The sequence below is a fragment of the Lytechinus variegatus genome, chromosome 11 (genome assembly GCF_018143015.1).
Source record: "Lytechinus variegatus isolate NC3 chromosome 11, Lvar_3.0, whole genome shotgun sequence".
Taxonomy (NCBI): domain Eukaryota; kingdom Metazoa; phylum Echinodermata; class Echinoidea; order Temnopleuroida; family Toxopneustidae; genus Lytechinus; species Lytechinus variegatus.
This window is the reverse complement of record NC_054750.1, coordinates 27,630,659-27,647,192: the sequence shown is the minus strand read 5'-3', so window position 1 is coordinate 27,647,192 and position 16,534 is coordinate 27,630,659. Positions and strand designations below refer to the sequence as shown.

Here is a 16,534-nt window from a genome sequence, read left to right as displayed (position 1 = left end):
GAATTTTACCCTTGGTAGTGAGTGAAGGGAGGATATCATTTTATTATTTGAATATATAAATAAAAAGTGTTATTAAGTGGATGGCCAGGTATTGAACTTTATTCTTCCTTGTGGTGGTAATTTTGCCATATCTGATATTTGGTAAGCACTTGTTTGGCAGTCATGTGTCGCTAGATCAACACAATTTGAAACCGACCATCCAACGTAAAAAGAAATGGAGAGGGAGAGAGAGGATGCACGAGAGGAGATGAGATGGGAGAAGATATTTAAAGGGGAATCTAGCTCGATTTTTAATTCTAAGTAATTCTAAAACAGTTGTAACTTTCTGAGTGCATGTCTGATTTCTTTCTTTCAAACTTTCACCATTCCGTTATTAGTTTTCTTCTTTCCCACCCAACATTTTATTATCAAGGTTGGATACCCCTTAGTAATACGTTGGAATATTTTGCAGGCCTTTACGTTTAATTTTAGTATTTCACTTGCAGTAAAATTTGGCAAAATGGGGCTTCTTATATGTGACATTTCTAGTTTCCATTTGCAACATATTTTGTGGTACAAGTCATGTTGTAAAGAGAACGGTCAATTTGATTTCATTCTACTGTATATGAATTGAAATAATATATATGTGATAAAATTATTGCATTGTAGGCAGGAAACTGAGGACTGTTGTGTGTTCTGGAATCATGCTGGTCCTATTCAACGAGGTTATTACACTTTGCCTTAAACACGGCCCCCCGCTTCATATCGTGGAAACCCTGCATCGTGTAGCTCTGCTTGCGTGAGTCGTTACAGAGTAGTATGTGATTTGCGTCTTGATGGCGCAAGATGGATCTGCTCCCCGTGATCAAATAAGTGACTTATTTCTGCCAGTTATGGGGAGATATCCGCTGGGTGTATTGCGCCGATTACCCTAAATGCCTTTGACGAGGATGAAAAGGTCAGAGTTTTCTCCTTCCATTTTGGAGTGTTATTGTTGCTGAACTTCTGGTATGAATCCCTATTTGATTCTGTGACATTTGATGCTACCATAGCAAACCAAGTGTACAGAACAAGGCTGTGTTCACTCAACAGTTTCATACCCGTGAAGCGCGGAGTGTACTGACCAAGGCTGTGTTCACTCCACAGTTTCATACCCGTGAAGCGCGGAGTGTACTGACCAAGGCTGTGTTCACTCCACAGTTTCATACCCATGAAGCGCGGAGTGTACTGACCAAGGCTGTGTTCACTCCACAGTTTCATACCCGTGAAGCGCGGAGTGTACAGAACAAGGCTGTGTTCACTCCACAGTTTCATACCAGTGAAAGTAAGCTGTGTTCAAAATTTTTTTGTTGCTCATACAAATAAGTCTTTCAAAATGGAAACATTAAATGGTGAAAAAGTAAACTTTGAAAGGTGATTCTTCAGAATTACATGTTGTACGTACTTAATTTGAAACAATTCTGAATTAATCGGTTCTACATTTAGATCAAAATTATTTTTCAGTATCATTTGTTCGATTCCAATTTTTTTACACAAATTGAGGAAAAACATACATCAAAATATACCATCATATAAATAGCAGTAACAATAAGGGAATTCAGGGGAAATTGTAAATGTTGGGTGATTATTAAACAAAGGCCATGTTAACTTTATCAGTGTCAGTCCCCAACAACAGAATACATGCAGGTGTACAAATTATTACATGAATTACATAAGAATAAAGATGGTGGATGTTATACATGAACTTTTGATAAATGAAACTGGAGATGAGCCTTTGAGAAAGAAGCAGGTCCACCCAACAGAATCTTGATTTGAATAAAAAGAAAAAAAATTCAACAAGCATAACACTGAAAATTTCATCAAAATCGGATGTAAAATAAGAAAGTTATGGCATTTTAAAGTTTGGCTTCATTTCACAAAACAGTTATATGCACATCTATGTCGGTATGCAAATGAGGAACTGATGACATCACTCACTCACTATTTCTTTTGTATTTTATTATATGAAATATGAAATATTTTTATTTTCTCGTCATTGTCATGTGAAATGAAGTTTCATTCCTCCCTGAACACGTGGAATTCCATTATTTTAGCATTTTGTGCTTCAGGCAAGGAGGTCCTAATCATCAAATTCGTAAAAATTGAAATATTGTATAATTCAAACAATAAAAAACAAAAGAAATAGTGAGTGAGTGACATCATCGACTCTCTCATTTGGATGTAACTGGCTCGTTCATATAACTATTTTGTTAAAAATAAGTGAAACTTTGAAATGTCATAACTTTCTTATTTTACATCCGATTTTGATGAAATTTTCAGCATTGTGCTTGTCTGATTTTTCTCTATTGATCCGAATCAACATTTTTCTGAGGTGGGCTTGACCTTTAAGAAAGGAGCAGGTATAACAGAAGCAAATGTAATGCCACCCCTCCCCCTCCCCCTCCTCCCCTCCCCCCACGTCCCATTCAACTAAAAGAATCAGATGAATTAGATGATATTACTGATAAGCATCGTTGAGCAATTCTCCTTGGATGCGGTTCATTAGTCAGGCAATATCTTCCAAATATTGCAGAATCCACTATACTCCCACTATCAATAATGCAGTGGTACAGTAGCTCTGCTCTTCATGATTATTTATACCTTTAATAATACCTTTCATTATTGAAAGCTTGTGCATAATATGCATTCAGGATTTTTTATGGATGATAATTTATTGTCAACGGCAGATGGTCTTGTATATTTCATGTTTTATGGCAAGTATACATCTCTGGCTTCTTCCTAGCCTTTTGACAAGGCATCTTGACTTGGTGATATTCCTCAAGTCGTGGCTGAGACGAGACTAGAGGTCGACGAAGAGAGTTGGCAAGACCCGTGTGAGCACGAGATCGAGTGACGCCGTGTGGAACCTGGAGGAGACGTGAATGTATGAATTATTCATGAGCTTGCCGATGCGCCAATCTGAACCGTCGGTGTTGATTGCGACATGGGACTGGGAAAATTCGCTTCTGTGGTACGGGGTCATACAGGGTTCACTGATGCGAACAATACGCTCGCTGATTGGCCGCTACCTGAGAAGTAGCGATTGCGAGTCGAAAATTAAGGTTCCTAAAAGGCCCTGTGACTGGACTCGCATCGCTCACATTCGTCTGGCTTTTTGTGCTTAGGCTTTTTTTCTAGTCAGTAGGCGTTTGATATAAACATCATAACAGACACAGGGCCTTGTCTAAAGGCTAGCTTTTTCCCTGCTGTACACCTAAATGAATGGGAGAACTTGAGAGGATGGAGTCCCTCATTGGTTTATGTACATTCAAGTGACATGTTTTAACCAAGAAAAAGGATTTTAAATGCCATGATCTAGATCGTGGACATACTGCCGGGGGGGACTCAGTATATAATGCATAGTGGGTATGTGCCGCGGAGGGGACCCCCATTTTTACACTCAAATTTCCGTTCCAAGGCATAGCATTTTTGCCTTGTTGAGAAAAAGAACAAAGAAAGCCGCTCCAAGGCATAGCATTTTCTTCTTATCGAGAAAAAAGAAGAGAGAAATCCGCTCCAAAGCTTCGCATATTTTTCGTTACGCCGCTCCGATCGCGTTGAATGAGCTGCAATTTTGGTGAAAAGCGGCCGCAGAGCTCCCCGGCGGAGGCCGCGCTAGCTGCATCATGCACACATGACCGTTCCGTAGGGATGCATACGCGCTCACACGCTGGCGATCCGTTCCAAGGACCCCCGTTTTCACAAACATTTGTCGTTCCGAAGCCCGTTCCGAGGACCCTCCTTTTTACAATAAGCCCGCTCCAAGGCCCCCGTTTTTTGTCTCGCCCGCGGCACACCCCCACCACTTTTTTGGTCAAGTGCCCCCCCCCCCCCCCCCGGACATACTGTAGGCCTAAAAGATGATTGCAGTCATGTAAATATTTTGAAGTAAAACTAAATGCCTTTCAAAAAAGTAAATTATGCATACCGGTAAACATTTGATGCTGTTACAGTCTGTTATGATTCTGCGAAAACATTATGGGGTGGGGGGCATAAGGGTATTCCGATAAGAGGGGGGGGGGGAGAAATGACCTAATGGTTTTATGATTTTTTAAAATCCCGCTTTAATATCAATGGTACAGAAATAGAGTTGATGTCTGTTCTTTTATACTCTTCTTTCTTTCTCTTTTTTCATCTTTTCTTCCTCTTTTTTTCATTTTTTTCCCCACTGGTTAACCTGATTCTCATAAATACAATATATACATGGGCAATTCCATAAATTATGTACGTCCGCCCCCATGGGACCTTCATTAAATTTTCTGTCTCTGATTTCTTGTTCTTTTGACAATCTGTAATGTTCTTGAAATATCATGACTTGGTCAGTTTATGAAGCGAATAAAGACTTGAGAAAAATGGGGGTCGGATGTACAAAAGAATAATTGTTTTATTGAATTGCCCACATGTACACACAAAAAAACACACACCTAATGTTGCTTCAGATTTTGTGTTGTCTGAACTATTCTGAACCGAGCCTGTAGTTGTCATTGAACCCGAGAAGGATCAAGCCGTCAGGAGATGACCCGCATCATGACCTCTAAGATTCCTGCATCCTATTTTCGTTTCCTATGGAATTCGGTTGACACCCCCCTGGCCAATTGGATGGGCAAAGTGCTACTCCTACGTACCAACACTATTTGGATTACATGATATCATGTAACGTGTTAAGCTGCACACCGTAGTTCTATAAATAGCTTAAAAATTCTGTTTATATATTTTAATATACATTTAGCTTGATGTACATGTATCTTCTGTATCACCCTTACAATTTTTCAGAACTCAATTCTCCTATTTGAGTTTTGATGTGGGTCACTTATTTTTCATTTTATATACATGTATGTGCATGAGTTATACACTATAACTATTATAGGCCCACATGGACAATGTACTCTCAATGTGTTTCAGATTCTATAGTCCAATGAATTCTGAGAAATTCAATGCTGTGATTGTTCAATTTTATTGTGAAATTGGGTCCATCCATCAACTGCACTGTGGCAAATGGCCAGGGGGGGGGGTTATTTTTCACAAAGATTTAAGTATGACTTAAAGTCGCACTTAAACATCTAGTTGCGTGCAGTTTAAAAGGCATGACCGGTCAGATAATGCCAAGAGGATGCGCACTACTCGCGCTTTGCATATCATGTACGCATCTTCATGTATAGACTGCGACTCTAAAACATTCTTGGATCTTTGTGAAACACCCCCAGGTGAATGTACCAAGGATTGAAATTCCCAAATCAAATTGCGTAGTAATTTTGTGTCTTTGTTTTGCAAGCATTCAGTAACAATATTGTGATCATTTTTTTCTGGCTAGGATGCACCGTACTGCAGATTTAGTGCAGAATAAAAGTTGTTTCTGTCACCAAACCTCTTATTTGTTTACACTTAACTTTACTTGTCTTGAGAAAAGACTAGAATTTGTAACAAAACATGTTGTGCTGTACTCTATCCCTCCTAATGCCATGTAGTCTTATCATTCAGAAATACTTTTTTACACATTTGGCCCTTGTCCTTTCCAAACCATTCCCTTTTCTTCTCACACAGTTAAAGGGGAAGTTCAATCTGAAGAACAGTTTGTTGTAGGAATAACAGAACAAATATATATTAGTGAAGGTTTTAGGAAAATCCATTAATAAAGAATAAAAAGGATATACGTTTTGGATTTGTGACGTCACAAACGAGCAGCTGCCCCATATGTTATGTAATATAAAATGCACAATTTTTTTTTTTTTATTGGTTCGTGATTACTTTTTTTTCGGGGGGGGGGGGATGGGTGTGAAATGACCTGTCTATTGATATTCTGAAGGTACATTAAAAACTATCTTAATTTTCTGAGAAAATAACATTTTATTGATTTTTTACAATACGATATGTAGAGAAGCCGCTCGCATATTACATCACAAATCAAATAATTAAAATTCTAATAACCTTATTCTTCAATGGATTTTTCTCAAACCTTCATGAATATTTTTTATTATTTTTTCTGCAATAATGTTACAATAAACTTTTTGTCAGGGTGAACTTCCCCTTAATAGTAATTCAATTTTTAAGAGGAAGTTCATTATGATGACTATCTGCTGCCGAGGGTATGATTCAGGAAATGGATTGTAATTCCTGCAATAACTCTGAAGATTGTTGTTCACTGTCTTTCCACGCCTACCTTTATCTGTACCTTCTTCATTTATTAAGGCAGAGATGGATTAATTATCCTGTGCGTCAGATGCATGTCAAACTGGCGTGCTTGCCTTCTTTCAAGACTATGTTCGGTTCATGTTCATCTTGCGAGCATGAATCTTAAAGGGGAAGTTCACCCTGACAAATAGTTTATTGTAAAAATAGAAAAAATAATAAAAATATTGCCGAAGGTTTGAGAAAAATTCATCATGTAATTAAAATGTTATTAGAATTTCAATTATTTGATTTGTGACGTCATATGCGAGCAGAATTCCTACACTAGCGAATGGTAAAAAATCAATGAAATGTCATTTTCTCAAAAAATTGAAAATGGTTTTCACTGTACCTTTTGTATATCGATAGACAAATCATTTTTCACACCCGATCATGAATAGAAAACAAAATTAAGTCATCAGGAACCATACAAAATTTGAAATTCATGCATTTTATATTACATAACACATGGGGCAGCTGCTCGTTTATGACGTCACAAATCCAAAACTTTGAACTCTAATAACTTTCTTACTCTTTAACGGATTTTCCTCAAACCTTCACCAATATTTTTTACTATTTTTTCTGCTATTTTTACAACAAAGTTTTCTTCAGGGTGAACTTCCCCTTTAAGGTTTTTGCATAGTTCATAATGCAGAGTGTGACTATACATGTGCACTTTGGCTACATGGTCAATTGCCAATTCTCCCAATGCCAACTCGTCCACTCACCACATGGTCTACCTTCATTTAGTCCAGGGTTTTTCTAATGCCATTCCGTCCATCAACATTTTGTCTAACAACCATTTGGACCAATAACCATTTGGTCCAATCATCACTTCGTCTAATCACCAGTTCGTCTTTTACCATTTTGTCTCATAATCAGTTGTTCTAGTACCCATTTTCTTTTCCTTCATTTTGCACAATTACCACTTTAGTTAGACCAAATGGTACATGGACTAAATGGCTATTGGACCAACTGGTTATTAGACGGAACGGCAGACTGTAAAATGAAAGTAGACCATATGGTGAGTGGACGAACTGATGGTAGACCAAATGATAGTAGACGAGTTGGCAATTGGACCAACTGGCATTAGATGAATTGGAAATGAACCGCTACATGTACTAGCCTGTGACCTAGGTGGAGGCTGTAGCTTTTGGCTTTTTTCTTTGAGTCTGATGCTGTTACACAAAACATCAGCAGTACGTCTGATGTCGAAGACTACATGTATCTACTGTCCATACGCTTCTGTCTTGTGTTGAATCTTGGTTTTGTATGGACAAGATTCATTTCAAGCTTTTCATTTCATCACACTTTTATATCACAAACTTGCTAAATTACCTTTACATTTTTTTGTTACCTTGACAATTGAAATTAATTTGATTCAATCAAAATTGAAAAAATCAACATCTTTCGTGATTTTTCTGTACTAGTTTAACTCGCTTGGTGCAAGGTGGATTGTTGTTCCCCACCCCCTCCCCTGAAAAAAAAGCCCCAAACAAAACGTAAATAATAGCCTTTTTTAGGGGAAAACGGGGGGGGGGGTATATGTCCTGGCATTTCATTGGAAGAAACCAGGTTCAGTCTTGATGTAAGACTAGACATCTTGAGATAAAGCAGTGTACTGGCATCCCCATCCTGTGCGAATCTATTATCCCCTCTGTGTGTGTATAATCATTCTCTTCCTGTGTGTGGTGGGTGACAATACCCTACTCTGAAGAGCGTTAATTACAAGTGGATGGTACGCAAGACAACAAGACTTGATTGCTGTCTCTCTCCTTTTTCTCTCTCTGCTGTTCCCACCGCCCTCCCGTGCCGACACTCATTCGCCAATCCAACGTGCACTACTGCACTACCTCGGCTCATTCGGGTCTGTATCTTCTACGGCAAAGAAATAATTTACCGGTATGTGTTGAATGTGTTGGACATTGCTGGATGCTGTTTGCCCCGTAATAATGGATGCCAGCAGATCTGAGATTGCATGTACAAAGCCTTGGTGGGATTAAGTTGAGGAGTAGCTTGTTCATTGTGATATAACCCTCAGAAGTAAATAAAAGGTTATTTACGTTTGGACTTATCACCAGAAAGGCAGAACAGGGATGAGGTGACAAGAATTTGTATTGCGGATTAAATCAGGATCATATGGCAATAGTACAGTGCATTGGAGATGGCCAGTTATTACTATCCAAGTCAGAGGTAAATTGAAATTTGTTTGTAATGTAAGGTTCTCTTTCTCGTTATATATATCTTTTTTTGAAAATTTGGTATATGAGTTGCCCCCGTCCCATCTCCTACACAACCGCACATTTTAATGATGTGTGTACTACCGAGTACCGGTACTTATTCTTTTGTGTGAATTTTGAGTGCTTTTGTATTATGAATGAAATGAATGCACCTACTGAGCTAGGAGTTTTACTTATCGATATTCCAAAAGAATATAGTTTGCCTTGAGCATTTAGTCTAGTACAAAAATCAATCTGTTCAAAGTCACCTACATGGATTTCCTTCAAATTTGAAGCATTTTTTTCAGACAAGATTGTACTGCAAAGCATACTGTTGTTTGAATACCTTATCTCTGTTTAAAGTTAGCTTTCCCTGTATATGATGTTCATGTACTAAGAGTCAAACAGCAGAGCGTGTCATGCAAAGTTTTGTTAGTGCTTTTCTCCCTCTCACGTCCATGTTTTCACAGACTAGTGACTACATGTAATTTGCTCTCAGCCAATCAGATGCAAGGATTTCAGTAGCTTATAACAATACAGTCCATGAAAATCACTATTTGATTAATGAAACTCTTGCCAGATTTCTATTTCCACCAAGAAGAGACTTATCAGGCTCACCAATTTTTATTCAAATTGCATATTATGTACGTACAGTTTATGCTTTAATCATTTTATGTGCACCGATAATATTAGTAATAATTATTATTTGATTTGATTTATTTATTTACCAACAATATTCACATGTTTACAGGTTATTATGAAACAAATTGCATAACAATAAAATACCATGGTAAATGGGACCAAAAATAGCACAAGTGCTAATCGAGTCTAGTCTGGCCCCGCAATTACCGGTATACAAAATGCACATTTAAGAAGGGAAACAAAACAAAAATTTAGATTGCAATTTTAAATTATCTTAGGCAGTGTTTATGCTTCCACTTTTCAGGTCAGAATCAGCGTTTCCAAACGTGATTAGTCCAAAACACGGTTGCGTCCATGCTTACTTTCATTTAAACGCTGTTTCAAAACGCCGATCGTAAACTCACAAAAAGGTGCGTTTGTAAACGTCGTTTGACCAGAATCAGGCTTTCTGGGGAAGTATAAACAGGACCACGATCGTAAACGTGTTTAAATGACGTCATTTGGTACATGCTTCCGGCGAGATGAAAATCCGCGGGCAAATACAGTCGTATAGCTCCATGTTATCTCCACGTAATAACAACAATCGGAAAAAAAACTTTCGAAAAAAGGCGCGCCCAATTTGACCTCGCTTTACGATGCGAAGCCAGCTGGAGAAACAGCACTCCCAGAACCAAGTTTACGATCGGCGTTTTGAATCGACGTTTGAAATCGCTGATTCTGTCCTCACAATGGAAGCATAAACACTCCCTTATTCTCTTTCTAGTTTCCACCTTTCACTTCCCCTTTTCCTTTTACTTATCTCTTGCTCCCCTTTCCTCTTCCTCTTCCTCTTCCTCTTCCTCTCCTCTTTCATCCTAAATCTTTTATTCCCCCTTTTCTCCATCATTGGCACCTTGTAGTAATTATGGCTTTTGGCATTTATCTTAAAGGACAAGTCCACCCCAACAAAAACTTGATTTGAATAAAATGAGAAAATTCAACAAGCAAAACACTGAAAATTTCATCAAAATCGGATAGAAAATAAGAAAGTTATGACATTTTAAAGTTTCGCTTAGTTTTAACAAAACAGTTATATGAACGAGCCAGTTACATCCAAATGAGAGAGTCGATGATGTCACTCACTATTTCTTTTGTTTTTTATTGTCTGAAATATGAAATATTTTTATTTTCTCGTCATTGTCATGTGAAATGAAGTTTCATTCCTCCCTGAACACATGGAATTCCATTATTCTAACATTTTGTGCTTCAGGCAAGGAGGTCCTAGTAATCATCAAATTCGTAAAAATTGAAATATTGTATAATTCAAACAATAAAAAACAAAAGAAATAGTGAGTGAGTGACATCATCGACTCTCTCATTTGGATGTAACTTGGTCGTTCATATAACTATTTTGTTAAATGGGTCAATCCACGTCAAATCAACCAATTTTCAGACAATTTGTCACCCGACCCTCTTCGATTTTCTTTAAACTTGCACCAAATGTTGCCCCAAGTGTCTGACGGAAAAATCTGAAATATTTTGCCCCAAGGTCAAATGGTTGCTAAGATACGGCCTCCCATAGCAACCAATGCGCACTCAAAGAAATTATTTTAAATAAAATTGCCTATTTTTGATTGACTACTGCAGCAAAGTTTGATTGATTACAGTCTTCATTTTAAGTAAATTGGAAGAACTTTTTGGTCTAAACATGCAGAGTATACTGTAGCGCGGACCTGTCAACCGGATTCCGCACACGAGGTCACCGAAAATGGCATTAAGCATCCGTGTCAATGATTTCAGAAGCATGTTTGGAGGCTCATAAATCCAAAACTAAATTAGCTTAGAACCAAATATTATGCACATTAATGGACTTTCATATACTCAACAGAATTACAAAAAATTGACCCAAGAGTGTGTGCCGTTTTCCTGTAGGGCGCCCTCAAAGTTGGATTTTTTTCAAAAGATGCCAAGTTCAAGGTCACGGATCACCTCCCGTCCCATCGAGGAGGGGGACCAATTTCTGTGTTTTGATAGACATTTACCCATATTTTCTAGTGTTACTTGAGAAATTTTGCTACCGGAATGTTTAGGGGCTGATTTGCGCATTCCAAAATGGTCGTAAACATCCTAAATTTGACGTTAATGACACATACATGCTTTTCAACACTTTTCAAATTGTGATAACTCAAAGATGAAATGCCAAAAGACATTGATATCTTCTGTGATGATAGTCTGTAATTAGTATTAAAAGGATATATCTTCAGAAATAGTTTTCATTGTTGGTAATGACCTTGAAAACACACCTAAAATTCAATAAAAACAGTAAATTGGCTAATTTTCCAGAATCATATGGCTTTCAAATGGTGTTTACATTGACTTTCAAATGGGTGTCATTTCAATACAAAGGGTGAGCTTAAGCCAAAACTTGAAAGACATGTTCATCTTTTGTTCTACTTTAAGCAACATAAAATATTTGAACTCAAAACTATATCATTTGACCTTGAAATTATTCCAAATATAGCTAATTATTGCTTCATAAGTAGCATATTCAAATCGTGCGTGTACATTGCACTTTGCAACACATTTCAAAATGGATTTTCTCATAGAGAGAATACCTGATCAGGCTGATATTTGCAGTATTGGTAGTCTGTAATGAGTTCTTGGAGGATCTACAGATTAAGTACCCATTCCCTCATGACAATGACCTTGAAATACAGCTGAAAATCATGAAAATCAATAAATCATAAAATTTTCATTAGTAATCAAGTGTTTTTACCCACTTTTCATTGTGTGTTATTCCATCTTAGATTGTGAGCTCATGCTGATAATTGCAAATCATGTTCCACTTTTGGTCTACTTTCAGCTACATAAAATATTTGAACTCAAAACCATATCATTCGACCTTGAAATTGTTCCAAATATAGCTATTTGTGCTTTATAAGTAGCATATTCAAATCACACGTGTACTTTGCAACACATTTCAAAATGGATTTTCTCAAAGAGAGAATACCTGATCAGGCTGATATTTGCAGTATTAGTAGTCTGTAATGAGTTCTTGGAGGATTTACAGATCAAGGAACTATTCTTTCAGGACAATGACCTTGAAAATACAGCTGAAAAATCATGAAAAATCAATAAATCAGACTGAACTCAAAACCATATCATTTGACCTTGAAATTATTTCCAAGTATCGAAATGTGTTGTTAAGTACAATGTACACGCACGATTTGAATATGCTACTTATGAAGCAACAAATAGCTATATTTGGAATGATTTCAAGGTCAAATGATATGGTTTTGAGTTCAGTCTGATTTATTGATTTTCATGATTTTCAGCTGTATTTTCAAGGTCATTGTCTTGAGAGAATAGGTACTTAATCTGTAGATCCTCCAATAACTCATTACAGACTACCCATACTGTAAATATCAGCCTGATCAGGTATTCTCTCTATGAGAAAATCTATTTTGAAATGTGTTGCAAAGTGCAATGTACATGTGCGATTTGAATATGCTACTTATGAAGCAATAATTAGCTATTTTTGGAATAATTTCAAGGTCAAATGATAAAGTTTTGAGTTTAAATATTTCATGTTGCTTAAAGTAGAACAAAAGTTGAACATGTCTTTCAAGTTTTGGCTTTAAGCTCACCCTTTGTATTGAAATGACACCCATTTGAAAGTCAATGTAAACACCATTTGAATGCCATATGATTCTGGAAAATTAGCCAATTTACTGTTTTTATTGAATTTTAGGTGTGTTTTCAAGGTCATTACCAACAATGAAAACTATTTCTGAAGATATATCCTTTTAATACTAATTACAGACTATCATCACAGAAGATATCAATGTCTTTTGGCATTTCATCTTTGAGTTATCACAATTTGAAAAGTGTTGAAAAGCATGTATGTGTCATTAACGTCAAATTTAGGGTGTTTACGACCATTTTGGAATGCGCAAATCAGCCCCTAAACATTCCGGTAGCAAAATTTCTCAAGTAACACTTGAAAATATGGGTAAATGTCTATCAAAACACAGAAATTGGTCCCCCTCCTCGATGGGACGGGAGGTGATCCGTGACCTTGAACTTGGCATCTTTTGAAAAAAATCCAACTTTGAGGGCGCCCTACAGGAAAACGGCACACACTCTTGGGTCAATTTTTTGTAATTCTGTTGAGTATATGAAAGTCCATTAATGTGCATAATATTTGGTTCTAAGCTAATTTAGTTTTGGATTTATGAGCCTCCAAACATGCTTCTGAAATCATTGACACGGATGCTTACCGCCATTTTCGGTGACCTCGTGTGCGGATTCCGGTTGACAGGTCCGCGCTACAGTATACTTTGCATGTTTAGACCAAAAAGTTCTTCCAATATACTTAAAATGAAGACTGTAATCAATCAAACTTTGCTGCAGTAGTCAATCAAAAATAGGCAATTTTATTTAAAATAATTTCTTTGAGTGCGCATTGGTTGCTATGGGAGGCCGTATCTTAGCAACCATTTGACCTTGGGGCAAAATATTTCAGATTTTTCCGTCAGACACTTGGGGCAACATTTGGTGCAAGTTTAAAGAAAATCGAAGAGGGTCGGGTGACAAGCATTGGTTGATTTGACATGGATTGACCCAAAAATAAGCAAAATTTTGAAATGTCATAACTTTCTTATTTTACATCCGATTTTGATGAAATCTTCAGCATTGTGCTTGTCTGGTTTTTTTCTATTGATTCAAATCAACATTTTTCTGAGGTGGACTTGACCTTTAAAATACAATTTCCTTTTCATCCGTATGAATCTGTATTGTATTCGAATATTTATTCAATTTGTTTACTTTATGACTCAATATTTGTACATGAAATCAGTCACATATTTCAGTCTTTGGACTGCTTGAGATTGTATTTTGATAGTTTTATTGCAATAAAATCCAATGTAGATGTCTGTTTCATAAATGTTAATATCACATTGAGATGGGTTTGGCTTTCTGTGGGAAGTCTGGGAATTTGCCGCTTTTAAATCATTTAATGATCACAATCATCAAATAAATTTGTTTTAGTCATACCGAGGTAATTTACCTGACTGCTAAGAAAGCACGAATGCCTGTGAGCAAGCAACCAGGGGACCAACGGCTCAAGGTCCTCTCTCCGAGGGACCTGGTAATGAGGATAAATGCCTTACCAAAGGGCACTAGCGCACCTCTTGGGAATCGAACCCTGGTCACCGGAATCCGAAACCCCCACTCTACCGACTGAGCTATTGCGCCTTATCTGATTTTTCTTTTGCCAAAATGATTAATATAAAGTGCACAAAGGGCCTTGATATTAATTGACCTTTGTTTCATTGGCTGAGCATTTTACTTGGAAATAACAAACTTTCTCTTGTTTCATAGTTGAAAGCCGTTCAAACAGTTCACTTTTAAAAGAACTGTGTATCATTCTCACATTGTATTCCTTTTGAATTATGATATTGAGATGGTATTATCATATCCTCTTGCCATCGATCTATTATGGAGAAAAGACCCCAAACATATAGAAAATATGAATCATTACCTGGGTACTGTTACCCTTTCATAAACCCAATTAAAATGAATTAGGCGGCTAATAGCAGCATAATTTGGTAGTAAAATTGGAGGAGGACAAGAGTTATCCGCATTACTCTGATGCTGCTATTATCCGCATAATAGCGGCATCGGGATAAGATTTTGAGTTTATGAATGCATTTCCAAATAATGCGGATAATTGCCATGGTGCGGTCACAAGGTCACCCTTTTCCAACACAACCGCATCGGAGGGGGCGTGTCCAGTTGTCATGGCGATTATCAGCCTTTTTCAGGTCGGGCGCTCGTGAAAATAATGCGGCTTATTTTCGGAGTTTATGAACGCAATTTTTATTGAATTATCCGCATTACTCTTAGGCGGCTAATTGGAGGATAGGTTTATGAAAAGGGTATGTGTTTTACTTTCACCCCTTTGAAAAAAGATATTGTAATGAAATGATACTGGATAAGCTGTTATGCACTTCACTGAAACCACACCTAAATCATTTAATATCTAGTACCGGTAGTTCTATAATTTTATCAATACGCCCATTTGAAGAGGAAAAGTACATGTAGGTTTTCAAGCATCGTAAAAAATCTGATAGAATGCAATAGTTTTTACAGCCCCTCCTACTTCCTCTTGTATCTTTTAATTGTTATGGTATCTGTACCATCTCTTTTTTCTTCCAAGAAATCCAATCAACAATTGTTTTATTTCATGGTGCAAATAAATGAAGTTTGCCCAGATGCATAAAATATTCAATATTACATCTATGTCTGATAGATACTTACAGTGTATGATTCAGTTAAAGTAGAAATATATTGAAAATCGTAAAACTGGAGAATCATATATCAAAATAAAGGAGAAAATAAGGAGAACACGATGGTGTACATCATTTACATGGAGACGGATGAAACTCAGTTAATTGATAGTTTAAAGTTCTCTCTCTGAATGCTTCAAACACGCAGAATTACGTCCGCGAAATTGGGGATTTTTTATGACGTCACTGTCTGTACGAGAGGCGTGATTGGCTCTCCCACGTGAAGCTCCACTTGCATGCAAAACCTGTTGCAAGGGTACATTTTCTCCACATTGTCACTGAATACTTCGATCCCGAAATGATCGAAAGAAAACCCAGAATTTTATCTAGATTTGGATTTTCAAATTGATGATTTTGAGATGAAGAGAATGATGATGAAGTGAAACAACACAGTGAGGTAGTTGGAGGTAAATTGGGGGAATTACGCCGATGATGATGATGATGATGAAAATTCAACTTGCAACACAATCACAAGTAAAGTCATGTACATACCGATTCGCTACCAATTCATGCTGCTGGAAGTGCTAGCTACACCGCGCGGGCCAAATTGAATTCATGCTGAACATGAATAACCACATCCAGACAGTCTATCATAAGAAGGAAAATGATATAACTGTACTTACAAACAAGTGAATAATCCGAACCTGAAGGCAAATCAACTCAACGAATATCGATATGGCATATGCACTGACGATAAACTTCATGTGGCTGGATAGATTGTCACTCGTTCTGTTAGATGTAACTTTTATCTCATTAATTTGACAAAATTACGAAACTCGGGGAATTATTATTCTATATAAAAATATAGTAACATCTCTTATCATTTTTTGAATTACGATAAAACCTGTTTTAAAGGAAAACGTTGAGGTAAATTAAAATTAGATGTAAAAGATCATCCCATCATGCGTAGCATTATGTGATCGTAAACAAACCATCACAACAACACATGCCGTATTGTTTGCTCGCCTTGGCTGAGACTGAGAGAATAGATCTATGCACGTGTTGCACAGCTCTCAATCAGCAAGGAAAGGAATACGTGCATGTTTGCGATGGTTTGTTTGCAATGACATACAAGCTACGCATGTTGGGGGGGGGGGATTTAAAAGTAATTTTAGTTTATCTCAACGTTTTCCTTCAAAAGAGGTTTTATCGTAATACAAA

At 37.1% G+C, this 16,534-nt stretch overlaps 1 protein-coding gene across 4 annotated transcripts in view; it reads left to right on the top strand.

Annotated features, from left to right (window-relative positions):
• The first annotated feature begins 7,846 nt into the window (after positions 1 to 7,846).
• LOC121423990 overlaps positions 7,847 to 16,534 on the top strand; it is a 68,754-nt gene continuing 60,066 nt past the window's right edge. For 2 of the 4 annotated variants that reach the window (XM_041619548.1, XM_041619549.1), the window contains exon 1: positions 7,847 to 8,376. The gene's annotated coding sequence lies outside the window, so the exon portion shown is untranslated. The remainder of the gene's footprint in view (positions 8,377 to 16,534) is intronic. The other 2 variants (XM_041619550.1, XM_041619551.1) reach the window with 2 other exon arrangements.